Raw genomic sequence first — 24,863 nt, forward strand, 5'->3', positions numbered from 1 at the left:
CTTTTGGTGTGGCACACCAGGGTATATGATGAGAAACTACCCTCATAGGGGAGTGGGTGGCGTTGCACAACCAACTAGTTCAGTTGTTGCATCGGCCTCATCAACCCCTTCTTTATCCCTACAGGTAGTAGTAGCAGAGCTAGGGGAGCAGCTAGTTCTAGTGGAGGTCAGAATCACACATATTCACTAGGGGATCGACAAAATTCAAAAGCCTCATCGAATGTGGTTATAGGAACATTGTCTATCTTTTAACATATTGTGTATGCATTAATTGATCCGGGGTCTACACTATCATATGTTACCACATTATTTGCTAGAAAGTTCAAAATAACACCAGAAATATTAGTCAAGCCATTTGAAGTATCTACACCGATTGGTGAGTCCATTATAGCTAGAATAGTTTATCGTAATTGCATTGTAGCTGTTTGTGGTCGTGATACATTGGCTGACCTTGTTGATCTAGACATGGTAGATTTTGATATTATAATGGGAATGGATTGGTTAGCTTCTTGTTATGCCACAGTAGATTGCCAAACTAAGATAGTGCATTTCCAGTTTCCAAAAGAGGTAGTCCTCGAATGGAAAGGTATTATTGAGGCACCAAGAGGTAAATTTATTTCTTATCTTAAGGCAAAGAAGATGATTTCCAAAGGATACATATGCCATATGGTTAGAGTGAAAAATGTAGATGCGGAGCCACCAACCCTTCAATCCATTCCGGTGGTAAATGAATTTCCAGATGTGTTTCCTGAAGGTCTTCCAGGTTTGCCTCCAGAACGAGAAGTAGAGTTCGGTATTGATGTGCTTCCAGATACTCAACCTATCTCAATTCTTCCGTATAGAATGGCTCCGATAGAATTACGAGAGTTGAAGGAGCAATTAAAAGACTTATTATAAAAAGGATTCATAAGGCCTAGAATGTCCCCATGGGGAGCACCCATTTTATTTGTACGCATAAAGGATGGCTCATTAAGAATGTTTATCAACTACCGGCAGTTGAATAAGGTAACGATTAAGAACAAATATCCCCTCCCTAGAATTGATGATTTGTTTGATCAATTACAAGGTGCTAGTCATGTCATTTGGGCTAACAAATGCACCAGCAGCTTTTATAGATTTGATGATAGGGTGTTCAAGCCATTTTTAGATGTGTTCGGGATAGTGTTCATAGATGACATTTTGGTGTATTCAAGATCGGAAGAGGATCATGCTAATCACTTGCGGCAAGTTTTACAAATTCTCTGTGATCATAAATTGTATGCAAAGTTCTCGAAATGTGAGTTCTGGTTGAAATTTGTGGCATTCCTAGGTCATATTGTATCAGATGAAGGAGTAAGGTTTGATGACCAGAAGATAAAAGCCGTGAAAAACTAGACAAGACCTACAACGCCTACAGAGATCCATAGTTTTCTTTGATTGGCAGGTTCCTAGAGAAGGTTCGTTGAAGGATTCTCTTCCATTGGTGCACCCTTAATGTTATGCCTCGTATTTTTTTTATACGTAGTGCGCATCGTGATCTAGAAGACATAAAGAAATATTAGGCAAGGATGTTATTTCCAAATGTGATATTAAGTATGAGTTGGTTAATGTAAGTGCCATTAACTTTAAGTGAGGGATTAATTAGTGGCTAATTTGGATTGATTTAATCCAATGGGCCCCACCACTCAAGGCAAAAATTAAAAAGGGATCAGATTGTGGGCTGGCCTTAGTGGACAGGTGTAGAGGGGGGCTGCCTCCACTTCATACTATTAAATGAGGTGGAGAAATCCACTCCATGCTATATAAAGTGGTGAAATGCATTGCTGTATATCATCTTCTTCTTCACCACTTGTCTTAGGCAGCCATGGAAATGGAGAAACCAACCCTGCAACTCTTGGCCAGCAGCTGCAAATAATTTGGTTAGTAATCTCTTTGTTTGGTGTGTTAATTCTTTAGAATACCCTTGTTAATTATCCATTAATTTTAAGAAGGGGGCGTGACCAGTAGCTTAGGAAGTTTGTTTTAGTTATTGAATGTGCTAAGTATGAATGGAAACCATAATCGGATTATTAGTGGTGTCATGTTGGTGCTTGGGCTGTTTATATGATTCTTTGGGTTATATGTGTTATTGGTATTGCTGTGGATAATTTGGATTGTTGTCGGATTGGGACGAAGTAAGGAAAATAGGGGAGGTGCTGCCGAATTTTCGTTAGATTATTAGCTAGCTTACAAGAAAGTAAAGCACGATGTTTATCTAATTGCGGCACGATTGTTGCTTGTTATAGATTAATAGCTTGAGCAGTAAATATTGGACGTGCGGCTCAATTATACGGTATGTAACGCTGTCCCTTCTTTCTTTGCTTGGCATGACTTTTAAAAATAAGCGAATAACGGACAGATTTGATACTTACCTCTAAAGCGTCTAGGTGATGTATATTCTTGCTTCCACAATTATTCCTCTATATATCGGTTATGTCTAAGGCTATGATGATCTCTAATATCTATGGTAATGCTTCTTAGAGTCATTGAAATTTTACGTTTTCATATCGTATTAAAGGTTCATAATCTTGATAAAACATTAATCTTTGGTAATACTCCTTGCTGGTTCACGTTGATTGTTCTATTGAGTTATAAGAAATGATTTTAATTGCATATGGTTGCTCATAATATTCTGCTCGTGCATAGAGTCATTTATCATTTCACCGAGTCCCGGGCCGGGTAATGTTCGTGCGGAGTTTCTTGCATATGTCACCGAGTTCCTCACTAGAGGGCCGGGTATGTATATTATATATATGATTGGTGATGAGGATGGTTATGATGATGATGATGACGGAGATGACGTGATGATTATTTTGCCGAGCCCCTTACTAGGGAAGCTGGGCACCTTAAATGTTAAATATATGCATGATTTTCACTTAAAAAGTATATGTGTAGCGATATTTTGTTTCGACTTGCCACATTGGTATCCTGTCATCTTTACCTTATGATTTACATACTCAGTACATTGTCCGTACTGACCCCCCTTTCCTCGGGGGGGCTGCGTTTCATGCCCGCAGGTGTAGACGCGCAGTTCGGTGATCCTCCCGCCTAGGATATCTACTCTGCTGATTGGGAGATCTCCACTATTCCGGAGCCCAGTCGTTTTGGTACATAACTTTTGTGTAGTCTTTTGCTCGTCTATGGGTATGGCGGGGCCCTGTCCCGTCGAGTTTCACTAATGTACTCTTAGAGGTCTGTGGACATTATGTGGGTTGTATATATATGTTTTGGATAATGGTCTGGACATGGTTTGTTTGGGATGTCCGCTTGTACAGGGGCAGCCTTGTCGGCTGCGTACATCATTATGCTTTGAATAGTGGTGGCCTTGTCGGCTCGCGTATGCTGTTATGGTTGAATAGTTATGACTCCTTATGAGACAGGTCCTCTTATATATATATATGACGTTGGGGTTGGCTTGATTTGATTAAATTCCATATTGTCTTAGTTTCAGTTGGTCATACTTAGCAGGTTTGTATGTGGGTGTCCAAAACGGGCACTAATCACGGCCTATCGGGTTGGGTCGTGACAAAGAGTGGTATCAGAGCGGTTCTTCCTCGGAAGTGCCTACAGACCGTGTCTAGTAGAGTCTTGTTTATCGGTGTGTTGTGCACCACAACAGGAAGCTACAGGACATTTAGGATGTCATTCTTTCTTCTTATTCTAGATCGTGCGATAGAGCTATATTAACAGGATAATCCCTCTCTAACGAATCCATGTGTTTTCAGCTATGCCTCCAAAGAAAGCGACAGCCGCCCAGAAGGGAAAATCGGTAGCAGAAGGTACTAGTCAGACCCGAAGAGTTACTAGGGCCCGTGCCCAGTCTATGCCTGGTATTATGCTCCAGTCGGAGAGCTCTGCTACACCCCCACCGCCAGAAGAGCTTAGAGCAGCAGCAGCTCCAGTTCGGGGGACACCACCAGCCCCCGAGGCCCCAACATCTGAACCTCCAGCTCCTCAGTCAGGGACGGAGGATAGGGCCATGAGAGATGCGGTTCAATTGCTGACTAGATTAGTGGCAGATCAGGCTCGCAGGCATGGACTAGGAGTTGATCATGCGGACAGATCTGATAGCTTAAGGGCTCGTGACTTCTTAAGTTGTAATCCTCCAGAGTTCTTTGGGTCAAGGCCACAGGATGATCCGCAAGAGTTTATTCGTCAGATGCAGTGTACATTGAGGATAATCAAGGCTTCGGAGACCGAGTCTGTTGAGTTGGCTACGTATCGTTTGCGGGATGTAGCTATTAATTGGTATGAGTCTTGGGAGTTATCTAGGGGTGAGGGTGCCCCTCCAGCGGTATGGGATGAATTTGTGGAGGCTTTCCAGGGCCACTTCCTGCCTCCAGAGATGAAGCGAGCTAGAGTCGATAAATTCTTGCGTTTGAAGCAAAATGGCAGGAGCGTTCGAGAGTATAGCCTCGAGTTTGATTCATTGGCTAGGCATGCGCCTACTATTTGGCTGATATGGCAGACAGGGTACATCGTTATGTGATGGGATTGGATCGTTATCTGATTGACGGTTGTATGGCAATGACTCTTCAGCCAGGTATGGACATTGCTCGGGTGCAGGCATATGCACAGGGGGTAGAGGATCGGTACCGGGGACGTCAGCCAGATAGAGATTATAATAGAGGCCAGCATAAGAGGGCTAGATCAGCAGGTTATCCTGACGAGTTTCAAAGCGGGCAGTCTCAGCAGCATGTTAGATTTTCTTCCCAGCCAGCACAGAGTGCACCCCCACGTTTCATGGGTAGGGGGTTCGATCGTATGGGATATTCGGAACCTGGTCAGAGCTCTAGGGCGTCAGGGTCACAGATGGGCAGGGGTTTGAGCCAGTCGAGGCCACCTTTGCCTCGGTGTTCTCGTTGTGGTAAGTCCCATCTTGGGGAATGTCGTTGGGCTACAGGTGCGTGTTTTTCTTGCGGCCGTCAGGGCCATACTATGAGGGAGTGTCACCTTAGAGGTAGTGCAGGTGGTATGGCACAGCCTACAGGGTCCGTTGCTGGTTCATCTTCTTCTGTGGCTATGCGCCCTACGGGGCAGGGTATTCAGGCACCAGCAGGCCGTGGTAGAGGACGTGGTGGAGCTTCTAGTTCTAGCGGTCCCTCAAACCGTATATATGCTTTGACTAATAGGCAAGATCAAGAGGCGTCACCTAATGTGATCACAGGTATATTATCACTATTCTCCCGAAGTGTGTATGCATTGATAGACCCAGGTTCCACCTTATAATATATATCTCCCTTTGTTGCTAGTAGGATCGGAATAGAGTCTGAGTTGATAGAACCATTTGAGGTAGCTACACCTGTAGGAGATTTTGTCATAGCTACGCGAGTATATAGGAATTGTTCAGTAGCTATATATAGTCGTCATACCGTAGCAGATCTAATAGAGTTAAATATGATTGAGTTTGATATTATCATGGGCATGGATTGGTTGGCTGCTTGTTATGCTAATGTTGATTGCAGAGAAAAGATAGTTCGATTTCAATTTCCAGGGGAACCGATTATAGAGTGGAAGGGAAGTACAGTATCGCCGAAAGGTAAGTTCATTTCATACCTCAAGGCCGGGAAGATGGTTAGAAAAGGCTATATTTACCATCTGATTCGGGTGTATGACATAAAGGCAGAGGCACCGACTCTTCAATCAGTCCCGGTAGTTAATGAATTTCCTGATGTATTCCCCGAGGAACTTCCAGGCCTTCCTCCAGAACGGGAGATAGAGTTTACTATAGATGTACTGCCAGATACCCAGCCTATATCTATACCTCCTTATAGAATGGCACCTGCTGAGTTGAAAGAATTGAAAGAGCAATTGAGGGATTTGCTAGAAAAGGGCTTCATCAGGCCTAGTACGTCACCTTGGGGAGCACCAGTACTGTTTGTGAGGAAGAAGGATGGGTCGCTGCAGATGTGCATTGATTATAGGCAGTTGAACAAAGTAACAATAAAGAACAGGTATCCCCTCCCAAGGATTGACGATCTATTTGACCAGTTGCAGGGTGCAAAGTGTTTTTCAAAGATAGACTTGCGGTCAGGTTATCATCAGGTGCGGGTAAGGGAGGCAGATATTCCAAAGACAGCATTCCGAACCCGATATGGGCATTATGAGTTTAGAGTGCTGTCTTTTGGGCTGACTAATGCTCCAGCGGTATTCATGGATTTAATGAATCGAGTATTTAAACCATTCCTTGATATGTTTGTTATTGTATTTATAGACGATATTCTGGTCTATTCACGTTCAGAAGAGGAGCATGCAGATCATTTAAGGACGGTACTTAGGGTGCTTCAGCACCAGAAGTTGTATGCTAAATTTTCTAAGTGCGAGTTCTGGTTGACTTCAGTGGCATTCTTGGGGCATATTATTGGAGCTGATGGTATTCGGGTAGATACGCAGAAGATTGAGGCAGTAAAGACTTGGCCCAGAACTACGACACCTACTGAGGTACGCAGCTTTTTGGGGTTAGCAGGATATTACAGGAGATTCGTAGAAAAGTTTGCCTCAATTTCAGTGCCTTTGACAAGGCTAACTCAAAAGGCAGCCAAGTTCCAGTGGACAGATGCTTGTGAGCGAAGCTTCCAGCTATTGAAAGACAAATTGACTACAGCTCCAGTCCTAACTCTTCCAGAGGGACCAGACGGCTATGTTATTTATTGTGATGCTTGGGGTGTTGGGCTAGGATGTGTATTGATGCAGCATGGCAAAGTTATAGCCTATGCCTCCCGACAACTTAGGAAGCATGAAAAGAACTATCCTACTCACGATCTGGAGTTAGCGGTCGTGGTTCATGCCTTGAAGATATGGAGACATTATTTATATGGTGTCCATGTGGACATCTATACAGATCATAAGAGTCTCCAATATATCTTTAAACAGAAGGAGCTGAACTTACGACAGAGGCGGTGGTTAGAGTTGCTAAAGGATTATGATGTTGATATTTTATATCATCCAGGGAAAGCGAATGTTGTAGCAGATGCTCTTAGCCGTAAGTCCATGGGTAGCTTGACAGATGTACAACCAGAAAGGAGGGATATGGTTCGGGAGATTCAGCGGCTATCCAGCCTTGGAGTCCGTCTAGCTAATTCGGAAGATAGTGGAGTTTCTATTCGAGAGGTTGCTGAGTCCTCAATCATAGATGAGGTAAAGAGACACCAATACAAGGACCCTATTCTGGCACAGTATAGAGATGCAGCTCTTCAAAAGGAAAAGACCCCATTTAAGGTTACACCTGATGGAGTGTTACGATATGAAGGCAGATTGTGTGTACCCGATACTGCGGGGCTACGACGGCAAGTTATGGGAGAGGCACACTCTGCCCGTTATTCTATTCACCCAGGGTCAACAAAAATGTATCATGACCTCAGATGCTTATATTGGTGGGATGGCATGAAAAAGGACATAGCAGAGTTTGTTGCTCAGTGCCCAAATTGTCAACAAGTCAAGATCGAACATCAAAAGCCTGGTGGATTATTACAGGAGATAGAGATCCCGACTTGGAAATGGGAGATGATTAATATGGACTTCATTACAGGCTTACCTCGCACTCAACGGAAGTATGACTCTATATGGGTTATTGTAGATAGGCTGACGAAATCGGCCCATTTTCTTCCAGTCAGGACTACTTATTCGGCTGAAGATTATGCGAGGTTATATGCCAGGGAGATAGTGAGACATCATGGGGTTCCCACGTCCATTATATCAGACAGAGGAGCTCAATTTACAGCCAACTTTTGGAGATCGTTTCAGAAGGGATTGGGGACACATGTGAACCTTAGCACAGCATTTCACCCTCAGACTGATGGGCAGGCTGAGCGTACTATTCAGACACTAGAAGATATGTTGCGGGCCTGTATTATTGACTTCAAAGGCAGCTGGGATGACCACTTGCCGCTCATTGAGTTTGCCTATAATAATAGCTACCATTCTAGTATCCAGATGGCACCGTACGAGGCCTTATATGGGAGGAAGTGCAGATCACCTATTGGTTGGTTTGATGTTGGCGAGACTAAGTTAATAGGCCCGGATGTGATTCAGCAAGCTGTTGACAAGGTGAAGCTTATTCAAGAAAGATTATTAGCAGCCCAAAGTCGACAGAAGTCATATGCAGATAATCGGCGTCGAGATTTGGAGTTTCAGATTGGTGACTGGGTATTCCTGAAGGTATCACCCATGAGGGGTGTGATGAGATTCGGCAGGAAGGGGAAGCTCAGTCCGAGATACATTGGGCCTTATCAGATTGTTCGTAGGATAGGCAAGGTTGCCTATGAGTTGGATCTACCATCTGATTTGGAGGCGGTACATCCAGTCTTCCATGTATCGATGCTACGTAAATGTATTGGTGATCCTTCTAGAGTATTCCCTGTAGATGATATTCAGGTAACAGAGGAGTTGTCATATGAGGAGAAACCCGTGGCTATACTTGATCGTCAGGTTAGAAGGTTACGTACTAAGGATGTGGCTTCCGTCAAAGTGTTGTGGCAAAATAACAATAGGGAGGAGATGACTTGGGAAGCGGAAGACGAAATGAAAAATAAGTATCCTTACTTGTTCCCCGTACCTGCAGGTAATTCAATTCCTAGCTTGACTATATTGATAGATAATGAGATTATGTAGCTGTGAGGCATCTGTAAGTTACGGAATGCAGGTTGATAGGTATAACTTTTAGAGAGACCTCACTGGAATTTGTTTTTGCAAGACGCTAACTTAACATTCGAGGACGAATGTTCCTAAGGGGGGGAGGATGTTATGCCTCGTATTTTTTTTATACGTAGTGCGCATCGTGATCTAGAAGACGTAAAGAAATATTAGGCAAGGATGTTATTTCCAAATGTGATATTAAGTATGAGTTGGTTAATGTAAGTGCCATTAACTTTAAGTGAGGGATTAATTAGTGGCTAATTTGGATTGATTTAATCCAATGGGCCCCACCACTCAAGGCAAAAATTAAAAAGGGATCAGATTGTGGGCTGGCCTTAGTGGACAGGTGTAGAGGGGGGCTGCCTCCACTTCATACTATTAAATGAGGTGGAGAAATCCACTCCATGCTATATAAAGTGGTGAAATGCATTGCTGTATATCATCTTCTTCTTCACCACTTGTCTTAGGCAGCCATGGAAATGGAGAAACCAACCCTGCAACTCTTGGCCAGCAGCTGCAAATAATTTGGTTAGTAATCTCCTTGTTTGGTGTGTTAATTCTTTAGAATACCCTTGTTAATTATCCATTAATTTTAAGAAGGGGGCGTGACCAGTAGATTAGGAAGTTTGTTTTAGTTATTGAATGTGCTAAGTATGAATTGAAACCATAATCGGATTATTAGTGGTGTCATGTTGGTGCTTGGGCTGTTTATATGATTCTTTGGGTTATATGTGTTATTGGTATTGCTGTGGATAATTTGGATTGTTGTCGGATTGGGACAAAGTAAGGAAAATAGGGGAGGTGCTGCCGAATTTTCGTTAGATTATTAGCTAGCTTACAAGAAAGTAAAGCACGATGTTTATCTAATTGCGGCACGATTGTTGCTTGTTATAGATTAATAGCTTGAGCAGTAAATATTGGACGTGCGGCTCAATTATACGGTATGTAACGCTGTCCCTTCTTTCTTTGCTTGGCATGACTTTTAAAAATAAGCGAATAACGGACAGATTTGATACTTACCTCTAAAGCGTCTAGGTGATGTATATTCTTGCTTCCACAATTATTCCTCTATATATCGGTTATGTCTAAGGCTATGATGATCTCTAATATCTATGGTAATGCTTCTTAGAGTCATTGAAATTTTACGTTTTCATATCGTATTAAAGGTTCATAATCTTGATAAAACATTAATCTTTGGTAATACTCCTTGCTGGTTCACGTTGATTGTTCTATTGAGTTATAAGAAATGATTTTAATTGCATATGGTTGCTCATAATATTCTGCTCGTGCATAGAGTCATTTATCATTTCACCGAGTCCCGGGCCGGGTAATGTTCGTGCGGAGTTTCTTGCATATGTCACCGAGTTCCTCACTAGAGGGCCGGGTATGTATATTATATATATGATTGGTGATGAGGATGGTTATGATGATGATGATGACGGAGATGACGTGATGATTATTTTGCCGAGCCCCTTACTAGGGAAGCTGGGCACCTTAAATGTTAAATATATGCATGATTTACACTAAAAAAGTATATGTGTAGCGATATTTTGTTTTGACTTGCCACATTGGTATCCTGTCATCTTTACCTTATGATTTACATACTCAGTACATTGTCCGTACTGACCCCCCTTTCCTCGGGGGGGCTGCGTTTCATGCCCGCAGGTGTAGACGCGCAGTTCGGTGATCCTCCCGCCTAGGATATCTACTCTGCTGATTGGGAGATCTCCACTGTTCCGGAGCCCAGTCGTTTTGGTACATAACTTTTGTGTAGTCTTTTGCTCGTCTATGGGTATGGCGGGGCCCTGTCCCGTCGAGTTTCACTAATGTACTCTTAGAGGTCTGTGGACATTATGTGGGTTGTATATATATGTTTTGGATAATGGTCTGGACATGGTTTGTTTGGGATGTCCGCTTGTACAGGGGCAGCCTTGTCGGCTGCGTACATCATTATGCTTTGAATAGTGGCGGCCTTGTCGGCTCGCGTATGCTGTTATGGTTGAATGGTTATGACTCCTTATGAGACAGGTCCTCTTATATATATATATGACGTTGGGGTTGGCTTGATTTGATTAAATTCCATATTGTCTTAGTTTCAGTTGGTCATACTTAGCAGGTTTGTATGTGGGTGTCCAAAACGGGCACTAATCACGGCCTATCGGGTTGGGTCGTGACAAAGAGTGGTATCAGAGCGGTTCTTCCTCGAAAGTGCCTACAGACCGTGTCTAGTAGAGTCTTGTTTATCGGTGTGTTGTGCACCACAACAGGAAGCTACAGGACATTTAGGATGTCATTCTTTCTTCTTATTCTAGATCGTGCGATAGAGCTATATTAACAGGATAATCCCTCTCTAACGAATCCAGGTGTTTTCAGCTATGCCTCCAAAGAAAGCGACAGCCGCCCAGAAGGGAAAATCGGTAGCAGAAGGTACTAGTCAGACCCGAAGAGTTACTAGGGCCCGTGCCCAGTCTATGCCTGGTATTATGCTCCAGTCGGAGAGCTCTGCTACACCCCCACCGCCAGAAGAGCTTAGAGCAGCAGCAGCTCCAGTTCGGGGGACACCACCAGCCCCCGAGGCCCCAACATCTGAACCTCCAGCTCCTCAGTCAGGGACGGAGGATAGGGCCATGAGAGATGCGGTTCAATTGCTGACTAGATTAGTGGCAGATCAGGCTCGCAGGCATGGACTAGGAGTTGATCATGCGGACAGATCTGATAGCTTAAGGGCTCGTGACTTCTTAAGTTGTAATCCTCCAGAGTTCTTTGGGTCAAGGCCACAGGATGATCCGCAAGAGTTTATTCGTCAGATGCAGTGTACATTGAGGATAATCAAGGCTTCGGAGACCGAGTCTGTTGAGTTGGCTACGTATCGTTTGCGGGATGTAGCTATTAATTGGTATGAGTCTTGGGAGTTATCTAGGGGTGAGGGTGCCCCTCCAGCGGTATGGGATGAATTTGTGGAGGCTTTCCAGGGCCACTTCCTGCCTCCAGAGATGAAGCGAGCTAGAGTTGATAAATTCTTGCGTTTGAAGCAAAATGGCAGGAGCGTTCGAGAGTATAGCCTCGAGTTTGTTTCATTGGCTAGGCATGCGCCTACTATTGTGGCTGATATGGCAGACAGGGTACATCGTTATGTGATGGGATTGGATCGTTATCTGATTGACGGTTGTTGGCAGTGACTCTTCAGCCAGGTATGGACATTGCTCGGGTGCAGGCATATGCACAGGGGGTAGAGGATCGGTACCGGGGACGTCAGCCAGATAGAGATTATAATTGAGGCCAGCATAAGAGGGCTAGATCAGCAGGTTATCCTGACGAGTTTCAAAGCGGGCAGTCTCAGCAGCATGTTAGATTTTCTTCCCAGCCAGCACAGAGTGCACCCCCACGTTTCATGGGTAGGGGGTTCGATCGTATGGGATATTCGGAACCTGGTCAGAGCTCTAGGGCGTCAGGGTCACAGATGGGCAGGGGTTTGAGCCAGTCGAGGCCACCTTTGCCTCGGTGTTCTCGTTGTGGTAAGTCCCATCCTGGGGAATGTCGTTGGGCTACAGGTGCGTGTTTTTCTTGCGGCCGTCAGGGCCATACTATGAGGGAGTGTCACCTTAGAGGTAGTGCAGGTGGTATGGCACAGCCTACAGGGTCCGTTGCTGGTTCATCTTCTTCTGTGGCTATGCGCCCTACGGGGCAGGGTATTCAGGCAACAGCAGGCCGTGGTAGAGGACGTGGTGGAGCTTCTAGTTCTAGCGGTCCCTCAAACCGTATATATGCTTTGACTAATAGGCAAGATCAAGAGGCGTCACCTAATGTGATCACAGGTATATTATCACTATTCTCCCGAAGTGTGTATGCATTGATAGACCCAGGTTCCACCTTATAATATATATCTCCCTTTGTTGCTAGTAGGATCGGAATAGAGTCTGAGTTGATAGAACCATTTGAGGTAGCTACACCTGTAGGAGATTTTGTCATAGCTACGCGAGTATATAGGAATTGTTCAGTAGCTATATATAGTCGTCATACCGTAGTAGATCTAATAGAGTTAAATATGATTGAGTTTGATATTATCATGGGCATGGATTGGTTGGCTGCTTGTTATGCTAATGTTGATTGCAGGGAAAAGATAGTTCGATTTCAATTTCCAGGGGAACCGATTATAGAGTGGAAGGGAAGTACAGTATCGCCGAAAGGTAAGTTCATTTCATACCTCAAGGCCGGGAAGATGGTTAGAAAAGGCTATATTTACCATCTGATTCGGGTGTATGACATAAAGGCAGAGGCACCGACTCTTCAATCAGTCCCGGTAGTTAATGAATTTCCTGATGTATTCCCCGAGGAACTTCCAGGCCTTCCTCCAGAACGGGAGATAGAGTTTACTATAGATGTACTGCCAGATACCCAGCCTATATCTATACCTCCTTATAGAATGGCACCTGCTGAGTTGAAAGAATTGAAAGAGCAATTGAGGGATTTGCTAGAAAAGGGCTTCATCAGGCCTAGTACGTCACCTTGGGGAGCACCAGTACTGTTTGTGAGGAAGAAGGATGGGTCGCTGCAGATGTGCATTGATTATAGGCAGTTGAACAAAGTAACAATAAAGAACAGGTATCCCCTCCCAAGGATTGACGATCTATTTGACCAGTTGCAGGGTGCAAAGTGTTTTTCAAAGATAGACTTGCGGTCAGGTTATCATCAGGTGCGGGTAAGGGAGGCAGATATTCCAAAGACAGCATTCCGAACCCGATATGGGCATTATGAGTTTAGAGTGCTGTCTTTTGGGCTGACTAATGCTCCAGCGGTATTCATGGATTTAATGAATCGAGTATTTAAACCATTCCTTGATATGTTTGTTATTGTATTTATAGACGATATTCTGGTCTATTCACGTTCAGAAGAGGAGCATGCAGATCATTTAAGGACGGTACTTAGGGTGCTTCAGCACCAGAAGTTGTATGCTAAATTTTCTAAGTCCGAGTTCTGGTTGACTTCAGTGGCATTCTTGGGGCATATTATTGGAGCTGATGGTATTCGGGTAGATACGCAGAAGATTGAGGCAGTAAAGACTTGGCCCAGAACTACGACACCTACTGAGGTACGCAGCTTTTTGGGGTTAGCAGGATATTACAGGAGATTCGTAGAAAAGTTTGCCTCAATTTCAGTGCCTTTGACAAGGCTAACTCAAAAGGACGCCAAGTTCCAGTGGACAGATGCTTGTGAGCGAAGCTTCCAGCTATTGAAAGACAAATTGACTACAGCTCCAGTCCTAACTCTTCCAGAGGGACCAGACGGCTATGTTATTTATTGTGATGCTTGGGGTGTTGGGCTAGGATGTGTATTGATGCAGCATGGCAAAGTTATAGCCTATGCCTCCCGACAACTTAGGAAGCATGAAAAGAACTATCCTACTCACGATCTGGAGTTAGCGGTCGTGAGTAGGATAGTTATTTATTGTGATGCTTGGGGTGTTGGGCTGGAATTTGTTTTTGCAAGACGCTAACTTAACATTCGAGGACGAATGTTCCTAAGGGGGGGAGGATGTTATGCCTCGTATTTTTTTTATACGTAGTGCGCATCGTGATCTAGAAGACGTAAAGAAATATTAGGCAAGGATGTTATTTCCAAATGTGATATTAAGTATGAGTTGGTTAATGTAAGTGCCATTAACTTTAAGTGAGGGATTAATTAGTGGCTAATTTAGATTGATTTAATCCAATGGGCCCCACCACTCAAGGCAAAAATTAAAAAGGGATCAGATTGTGGGCTGGCCTTAGTGGACAGGTGTAGAGGGGGGCTGCCTCCACTTCATACTATTAAATGAGGTGGAGAAATCCACTCCATGCTATATAAAGTGGTGAAATGCATTGCTGTATATCATCTTCTTCTTCACCACTTGTCTTAGGCAGCCATGGAAATGGAGAAACCAACCCTGCAACTCTTGGCCAGCAGCTGCAAATAATTTGGTTAGTAATCTCCTTGTTTGGTGTGTTAATTCTTTAGAATACCCTTGTTAATTATCCATTAATTTTAAGAAGGGGGCGTGACCAGTAGCTTAGGAAGTTTGTTTTAGTTATTGAATGTGCTAAGTATGAATGGAAACCATAATCGGATTATTAGTGGTGTCATGTTGGTGCTTGGGCTGTTTATATGATTCTTTGGGTTATATGTGTTATTGGTATTGCTGTGGATAATTTGGATTGTTGTCGGATTGGGACAAAGTAAGGAAAATAGGGGAGGTGCTGCCGAATTTTCGTTAGATTATTAGCTAGCTTACAAGAAAGTAAAGCACGATGTTTATCTAATTGCGGCACGATTGTTGCTTGTTATAGATTAATAGCTTGAGCAGTAAATATTGGACGTGCGGCTCAATTATACGGTATGTAACGCTGTCCCTTCTTTCTTTGCTTGGCATGACTTTTAAAAATAAGCGAATAACGGACAGATTTGATACTTACCTCTAAAGCGTCTAGGTGATGTATATTCTTGCTTCCACAATTATTCCTCTATATATCGGTTATGTCTAAGGCTATGATGATCTCTAATATCTATGGTAATGCTTCTTAGAGTCATTGAAATTTTACGTTTTCATATCGTATTAAAGGTTCATAATCTTGATAAAACATTAATCTTTGGTAATACTCCTTGCTGGTTCACGTTGATTGTTCTATTGAGTTATAAGAAATGATTTTAATTGCATATGGTTGCTCATAATATTCTGCTCGTGCATAGAGTCATTTATCATTTCACCGAGTCTCGGGCCGGGTAATGTTCGTGCGGAGTTTCTTGCATATGTCACCGAGTTCCTCACTAGAGGGCCGGGTATGTATATTATATATATGATTGGTGATGAGGATGGTTATGATGATGATGATGACGGAGATGACGTGATGATTATTTTGCCGAGCCCCTTACTAGGGAAGCTGGGCACCTTAAATGTTAAATATATGCATGATTTTCACTTAAAAAGTATATGTGTAGCGATATTTTGTTTCGACTTGCCACATTGGTATCCTGTCATCTTTACCTTATGATTTACATACTCAGTACATTGTCCGTACTGACCCCCCTTTCCTCGGGGGGGCTGCGTTTCATGCCCGCAGGTGTAGACGCGCAGTTCGGTGATCCTCCCGCCTAGGATATCTACTCTGCTGATTGGGAGATCTCCACTGTTCCGGAGCCCAGTCGTTTTGGTACATAACTTTTGTGTAGTCTTTTGCTCGTCTATGGGTATGGCGGGGCCCTGTCCCGTCGAGTTTCACTAATGTACTCTTAGAGGTCTGTGGACATTATGTGGGTTGTATATATATGTTTTGGATAATGGTCTGGACATGGTTTGTTTGGGATGTCCGCTTGTACAGGGGCAGCCTTGTTGGCTGCGTACATCATTATGCTTTGAATAGTGGCGGCCTTGTCGGCTCGCGTATGCTGTTATGGTTGAATGGTTATGACTCCTTATGAGACAGGTCCTCTTATATATATATATGACGTTGGGGTTGGCTTGATTTAATTAAATTCCATATTGTCTTAGTTTCAGTTGGTCATACTTAGCAGGTTTGTATGTGGGTGTCCAAAACGGGCACTAATCACGGCCTATCGGGTTGGGTCGTGACACTTAACAAAGCTAACACACAAAGAAACCAAGTTTCAATGGAGGATGAGTGTGAAAGAAGCTTCCAAGAGTTAAAGAGTAAATTAACTTCGGAGTGGGCTTAGGTAGTGTATTGATGCAGCATGGTAAAGTTATAGCTTATGGCTCAAGGCAGCTGCGGCCACATGAGAAAAATTATCCAACCCATGATCTAGAGCTAGCAACAGTTGTGTTTGCTTTGAAAATATGGTCCTACTACTTGTATGGAGTTCATGTTGACATATATACTGATCACAAAATCTTGCAATATATCTTTAAGCAAAAGGACTTTAATCTGAGGCAGTGAAGGTGGCTGTAGCTATTAAAAGATTATGACATTGACATCTTATATCATCTCGGTAAAGCTAATGTAGTAGCTGATGCTTTAAGTCGTAAAATAATGGCAAACACTTATGGGAAGTCTGTGTGTGGAAAGACAAGGAATGACTAAGGATTTGTGCCAACTAGTGAACTTGGGCGTTCACCTTCTTGAATCTCAAGACGAAGGGGTTATTGTGCAAAATACGACAGAATCCTCATTAGTAGTGGAAGTGAAAGAGAAGCAGTACACTAATCCAATTGTTTTACAACTTAAAGCGAATGTACTACAAGGTATGACAAAGGCATTTGAGCTTAAGAAAGACGGAGTACTTCGATGTCAAAACAGAATGTGTGTACCTAATATGGATGAACTAAGAAAGAGGATCATGATGGAACCACATAATTCAAGATACTTTGTTCATCCGGGGTCAACTAAAATGTATCATGACTTGAAAGAAATGTATTGGTGGGGGGACATGAAGAAGAACGTCGCAACATTTGTGGCTATATGTCCAAATTGTCAACAGGTAAAAGTAGAACACCAAAAGCCCGGAGGTTACATGCAACGTATAGAACTTCCAATTTGGAAACGGGACATGATCAACATCGATTTTGTCACTGCCTCACTCATTTTGGAAGTTTGACTCCATATGGGTAATAGTTGACAGTCTTAACAAAGCAGCACACTTCTTGCCAGTGAAGACTACTTATACAACTGAAGAGTATACGAGGTTGTACATTAAAGAGAATTTTAGACTACATGGAGTTCCAATCTCTATAATATCTGATAGAGGAGCTCAATTCACTACAAATTTTTGGAGGTCATTTCAAAAGAGTTTGGGAACACAAGAGAATTTAAGTACAACCTTTCAACCTCAAACAGATGGCCAGGCAGAATGTACAATTCATACACTTGAGGATATGATGCGATCTTGTATATAAGATTCCAAGGGTAGCTGGGATGATCACCTACCACTTATTGAATTTGCTAATAACAATAGCTAACATTCGAGCATTAAAATGGCACCTTATGAAGCTTTATATGGTCGAAAGTGTAGATCACCAATTGGCTTGTTCAAAACAAGTGAAACTGCCTTATTTGGGCAAGATCTTGTTCATCAAGCTATGGAAAAAGTCGAAGTGATACAGCAGCGGCTAGTTGCCTATTAGTCAAAGCATATATACGGTTTGAGGGACCGCTAGAACTGGAAGCTCCACCACGTCCTCTACCACGGCCTGCTGGTGCCTGAATACCCTGCCCCGTAGGGCGCATAGCCACAGAAGAAGATGAACCAGCAACGGACCCTGTAGGCTGTGCCATACCACCTGCACTACCTCTAAGGTGACACTCCCTCATAGTATGGCCCTGACGGCCGCAAGAAAAACACGCACCTGTAGCCCAACGACATTCCCCAGGATGGGACTTACCACAACGAGAACACCGAGGCAAAGGTGGCCTCGACTGGCTCAAACCCCTGCCCATCTGTGACCCTGACGCCCTAGAGCTCTGACCAGGTTCCGAATATCCCATACGATCGAACCCCCTACCCATGACACGTGGGGGTGCACTCTGTGCTGGCTGGGAAGAAAATCTAACATGCTGCTGAGACTGCCTGCTTTGAAACTCGTCAGGATAACCTGCTGATCTAGCCCTCTTATGCTGGCCTCTATTATAATCTCTATCTGGCTGACGTCCCCGGTGCCGATCCTCTACCCCCTGTGCATATGCCTGCACCCGAGCAATGTCCATACTTGGCTGAAGAGTCACTGCCATACAACCGTCAATCAGATAACGATCCAATCCCATCACATAACGATGTACCCTATCTGCCATATCAGCCACAATAGTAGGCGCATGCCTAGCCAATGAATCAAACTCGAGGCTATACTCTCGAACGCTCCTGCCATTTTGCTTCAAATGCAAGAATTTATCGACTCTAGCTCGCTTCATCTCTGGAGGCAGGAAGTGGCCCTGGAAAGCCTCCACAAATTCATCCCATACCGCTGGAGGGGCACCCTCACCCCTAGATAACTCCCAAGACTCATACCAATTAATAGCTACATCCCGCAAACGATACGTAGCCAACTCAACAGACTCGGTCTCCGAAGCCTTGATTATCCTCAATGTACGCTGCATCTGACGTATAAACTCTTGCGGATCATCCTGTGGCCTTGACCCAAAGAACTCTGGAGGATTACAACTTAAGAAGTCACGAGCCCTTAAGCTATCAGATCTGTCCGCATGATCAACTCCTAGTCCATGCCTGCGAGCCTGATCTGCCACTAATCTAGTCAGCAATTGAACCGCATCTCTCATGGCCCTATCCTCCGCCCCTGACTGAGGAGCTGGAGGTTCAGATGTTGGGGCCTCGGGGGCTGGTGGTGTCCCCCGAACTGGAGCTGCTGCTGCTCTAAGCTCTTCTGGCGGTGGGGGTGTAGCAGAGCTCTCCGACTGGAGCATAATACCAGGCATAGACTGGGCACGGGCTCTAGTAACTCTTCGGGTCTGACTAGTACCTTCTGCTACCGATTTTCCCTTCTGGGCGGCTGTCTCTTTCTTTGGAGGCATAGCTGAAAACACATGGATTCGTTAGAGAGGGATTATCCTGTTAATATAGCTCTATCGCACGATCTAGAATAAGAAGAAAGAATGACATCATAAATGTCCTGTAGCTTCCTGTTTATAGATGTGGTGCACAACACACCGATAAACAAGACTCTACTAGACACGGTCTGTAGACACTTCCGAGGAAGAACCGCTCTGATACCACTCTTTGTCACGACCCAACCCGATAGGCCGTGATTAGTGCCCGTTTTGGACACCCACATACAAACCTGCTAAGTATGACCAACTGAAACTAAGAAAATATGGAATTTAATCAAATCAAGCCAACCCCAACGTCATATATATATATAAGAGGACCTGTCTCATAAGGAGTCATAACCGTTCAACCATAACAGCATACGCGAGCCGACAAGGCCGCCACTATTCAAAGCATAATGATGTACACAGCCGACAAGGCTGCCCCTGTACAAGCGGACATCCCAAACAAACCATGTCCAGACCATTATCCAAAACATATATATACAACCCACATAATGTCCACAGACCTCTAAGGGTACATTAGTGAAACTCGACGGGACAGGGCCCCGCCATACCCATAGACGAGCAAAAGACTACACAAAAGTTATGTACCAAAACGAATGGGCTCCGGAACAGTGGAGCTCTCCCAATCAGCAGAGTAGATATCCTAGGCGGGAGGATCACCGAACTGCGCGTCTACACCTGCGGGCATGAAACGCAGCCCCCCGAGGAAAGGGGGGTCAGTACGGACAATGTACTGAGTATGTAAAGCATAAGGTAAAGATGACAGGATACCAATGTGGCAACTCGAAACAAAATATCGCTACACATATACTTTTTAAGTGAAAATCATGCATATATTTAACATTTAAGGTGCCCAGCTTCCCTAGTAAGGGGCTCGGCAAAATAATCATCACGTCATCTCCGTCATCATCATCATCATAACCATCCTCATCACCAATCATATATATAATATACATACCCGGCCCTCTAGTGAGGAACTCGGTGACATATGCAAGAAACTCCGAACGAACGTTACCCGGCCCGGGACTCGGTGAAATGATAAATGACTCTATGCACGAGCAGAATATTATGAGCAACCATATGCAATTAAAATCATTTCTTATAACTCAATAGAACAATCAACGTGAACCAGCAAGGAGTATTACCAAAGATTAATGTTTTATCAAGATTATGAACCTTTAATACGATATGAAAACGTAAAATTTCAATGACTCTAAGAAGCATTACCATAGATATTAGAGATCATCATAGCCTTAGACATAACCGATATATAGAGGAATAATTGTGGAAGCAAGAATATACATCACCTAGACGCTTTAGAGGTAAGTATCAAATCTGTCCGTTATTCGCTTATTTTTAAAAGTCATGCCAAGCAAAGAAAGAAGGGACAGCGTTACATACCGTATAATCGAGCCGCACGTCCAATATTTACTGCTCAAGCTATTAATCTATAACAAGCAACAATCGTGCCGCAATTAGATAAACATCGTGCTTTACTTTCTTGTAAGCTAGCTAATAATCTAACGAAAATTCGGCAGCACCTCCCCTATTTTCCTTACTTCGTCCCAATCCGACAACAATCCAAATTATCCACAACAATACCAATAACACATATAACCCAAAGAATCATATTAAACAGCCCCCTCCCAAAAACTGTTCCATCTCGGCAACTATATCAGCGAAGCAACGACACACCGAGTGATAACTCGTTTTATAATTCGTAACACATCTACCTTATCGTATTCATCCTTTGGAGTATATACTCATAATCACATTCAACATATACATAATGCCAAAACAGAATTTTCCTGCAGTTTGCTTTAATCAAAACAGCCCAAGTACCAACACGACACCACTAATAATCCGATTATGGTTTCCATTCATACTTAGTACATTCAATAACTAAAACAAACTTCCTAAGCTACTGGTCACGCCCCCTTCTTAAAATTAATGGATAATTAACAAGGGTATTCTAAAGAATTAACACACCAAACAAGGAGATTACTAACCAAATTATTTGCAGCTGCTGGCCAAGAGTTGCAGGGTTGGTTTCTCCATTTCCATGGCTGCCTAAGACAAGTGGTGAAGAAGAAGATGATATGCAGCAATGCATTTCACCACTTTATATAGCATGGAGTGGATTTCTCCACCTCATTTAATAGTATGAAGTGGAGGCAGCCCCCCTCTACACCTGTCCACTAAGGCCAGCCCACAATCTGATCCCTTTTTAATTTTTTTTGCCTTGAGTGGTGGGGCCCATTGAATTAAATCAGTCCAAATTAGCCACTAATTAATCCCTCACTTAAATTTAATGGCACTTACATTAGCCAACTCATACTTAATATCACATTTGGAAATAACATCCTTGCCTAATATTTCTTTACGTCTTCTAGATCACGATGCGCACTACGTATATAAAAAAAATACGAGGCATAACACATACCATCCTTTCAACAAAAAACTTTCGTTGACCTTCACCGGTAATTGCTGGTGGGTGTAGTAATGCTGGATAATGTCTGATTTGTGACTCCTTTTTTAAAGAAAATATGAAGTACTATTAGCGTCCTTATAAGTGTGTCTATACTGAAAAACTCCAGCTGGTCGATAGTGTTGTTGAGAGTAGTGATGAGCTGTTGTATGTTCCAAGGGGGTTTGATTCTATGAGTAATCCACTTGGTAAGCAATTCTGAATCCACCTCAATAATGATCCTTTTGTAGCTATGTTGGAGAGACCACTATAAACCATAAGAGGCTTCCATGGTTTCAGATTGGTTATTGGTGCCTTTTCCGAGAGGAATGCTGAATGCATACACTAAGCCATCTTTGGAATATCTTAATATAACCCCACCTCCGATATGTCCAAGGTTACCAAGGGCACTTCCAATTAGTGTTTAATTGTAGATGTAATTTGGAGGACTGATCCATTTAACTACTTTCACTTGGATTTCCTATCTGCAGCCCTCCACCACTTTGACAAGCTCATTCTAACTGTGAGGCCATTGGAGGTAAGGAAATGCAGAAAGTAGCAGGTTGTTAATTTTTTTTAGAATAGTAAACTTAAATCTGGCAATACTAGATTGTTTGCCTCCATACTTGATAGAACACCTATTCTTCCAGAGGTTCCAACAGATGAAAAAGGGTAGTGACTGCAAGAATAGTTTGTGGACCTCATTGTTTGTTTCCAGCCCCCACCACTTCATGATATTTAATAGGAACGGTTCTGTGGTATGTGCCCACCTGTACTGAGACAAAATTCCACACATGAGCAGCAAAATGGCAAACAACAAATACATGGTCTATATTATCCCACCCTGGAATTCTACACCATGAACAAATGAGCGGATCACTTCCAAATTTAGTGATCTTCATATTTGTGGGCAGTTTGATTCTTAATGCTCTCTACAGAGAAAGGATACTTTGAAGGGTTAGTCCAAGTAAGAGTGTTAATCCTACTTAGAGTTCCCTTTTTTCTGATAATTTCCCAGAAAGAAAAACACATAAACAAACCAATGTTAGTTGGCGTCCAAATTGCCCATCCCTTTCATTATCTTGATAGTAAATCCTGCTGCTTAGGATTTCAGGAACCAATAGAGGAGGATCATGCAATCTCACCAATGATTCATTCCATGTTCCTTCATTAATAAAGTAAGATTCAATGGTATTATTCAAGTTGGTTATGCTATTACAGTGATGAGCAATGGGCCCATCATCCAACCAATTTTCCAACCAAAATGCATAGCTTCCTGAGTGAATCTTCCACTTGATATGATCTTCAACAATAGTTTTGTTTCTCATCATATATCCCCACACCGGTGATTTGCCAGTATCAAGTTTCTTCCCAACTGAATGAGGTCTGTGGAAATAATTGGATTTAAGGAATTGGCCCATATAGATTTTTTAGTTCTAAGTACCCACCATTGCTTAAGCTGTAAAGAGGTGCAAATATCTTCAAGCTTTCTTACACCTATGCCCCCTTCCTCGTAGGATAGCTAAGAATTTCCGAAGAAGTCCAATGATATTTTTTCTTCTCTTTACCCAACCCCAGAAGAAATATGCAATCACTCTCTTCATGCAATGAATGGTGGTTTTTAGAGGAGAAATTACAGCCATCGTATGTATGGGGATTGATTGTAGGACATGTTTTATAAAAGTAGCTCTTCCTCCAAACCTCAGATTTTGGACTGCCATTCGCTGATTTTCTTCACCACCTTAGCAAAAAGATCAGAATTATAAATAATTATTTGCCGACCAATGTATAGAGGATAACCAAGCTAGGTGATAGGGTTCCCTTTTTGAATAAAACCAGTGATCAACTGAATAATGTGGATTGGGGTATTTTCCGTAATTATGAAATGGGTTTTATATTTATTGATGAATTGGCATAATGAGATGTAAACACAATCTGTCACTTGATGCAAAAATAATCACATCGTCAGCAAAACTCAAATGGTTAATTTGTGGACCCCTAGGCTGCATATGAAAACCTTTGTAGCCTTGAATTTGATGAACACTATTCAGAATCCTGGATAACACCTCTGCGCCCAAAATAATAGGGCCGGAGAGAGAGGATCACCTTGTTTAAGACCCCTAGTCGAGTGAAAGAAACATGTGTCGTTCCATTCACTATAGCAAAGTACCAATTGTTGCTCATAATCTGCCAAACCATGTCAATGACCATCTCACTAAACCCCATTTTCCTCATAACCAACCAAGTTAAGGCCCAAAAATTCTATCATAGGCCTTGGCCATGTCAAGTTTTATCACCACATTGTCACCTTAATTAGGTTTCTTGATTCCACGAGTTATTTCTTGAGCCAACGTTCTATTCTCATAAATGCTCCTACCTTTAACAAACCTTGATCGATTGTCAGAAATAAGATGAGTAAGTATAGAAGACAACCTGATACTCAACAATTCAGAAATAATTTTGGTTAATGAATTTACTCAAGCTAATAGGCCGAAATTCACCGAACTTGTTGGGATGCTCAATCTCTAGAAGAATGACCAAACATGCATGAGAGATGAATTAGGGCATATCACAACCACCCAAGAATGACTTACCAGCCTCCAAAAAGATCAAATTTAATGATATCCCAACAACTTTGATAAAACATGCCTCCAAAACCATCAGGACCCGGGGCTGAATTGGGGTTCGTGGAGAAAATCACTTGCTTTAGCTCATCCATTGTAAGCATTTCCTATAACCTTGGATTTTGATCTTCATTGATTATTCTGGGAATGTGTTGTAAAATGTCTTCATTCACTCTACTATCTGTACAAGGAAACTGTATTGGAAGTAATCACAGGCAACAACATATCAAGTGGATGATTCAACAGTGGGTTTGTTTCTCATCATATATCCCCAAACCAGTGATTCACCAGTATCAAGTTTCTTCCCAACTGGATGAGGTTCTTTAGCAATAATTGGATTTAAGGATTTGGCCCATAAAGACTTTTTAGTTCTAAGTACCCACCATTGCTTAAACTGTAAAGAGGTGCAAATATCTTCAAGCTTTCTAACACCTATGCCCCATTCGTCGTAGGATAACTAAGAATTTCCCAAGACGTCCAATGATAACTTTTCTTCTCTTTAGCCAACCCCAGAAGAAATATGCAATCACTCTCTTCATGCAATGAATGGTGGTTTTTCGAGGAGAAATT

The sequence above is a fragment of the Solanum lycopersicum genome, chromosome 3 (assembly GCF_036512215.1).
Source record: "Solanum lycopersicum chromosome 3, SLM_r2.1".
Lineage (NCBI taxonomy): Eukaryota > Viridiplantae > Streptophyta > Magnoliopsida > Solanales > Solanaceae > Solanum > Solanum lycopersicum.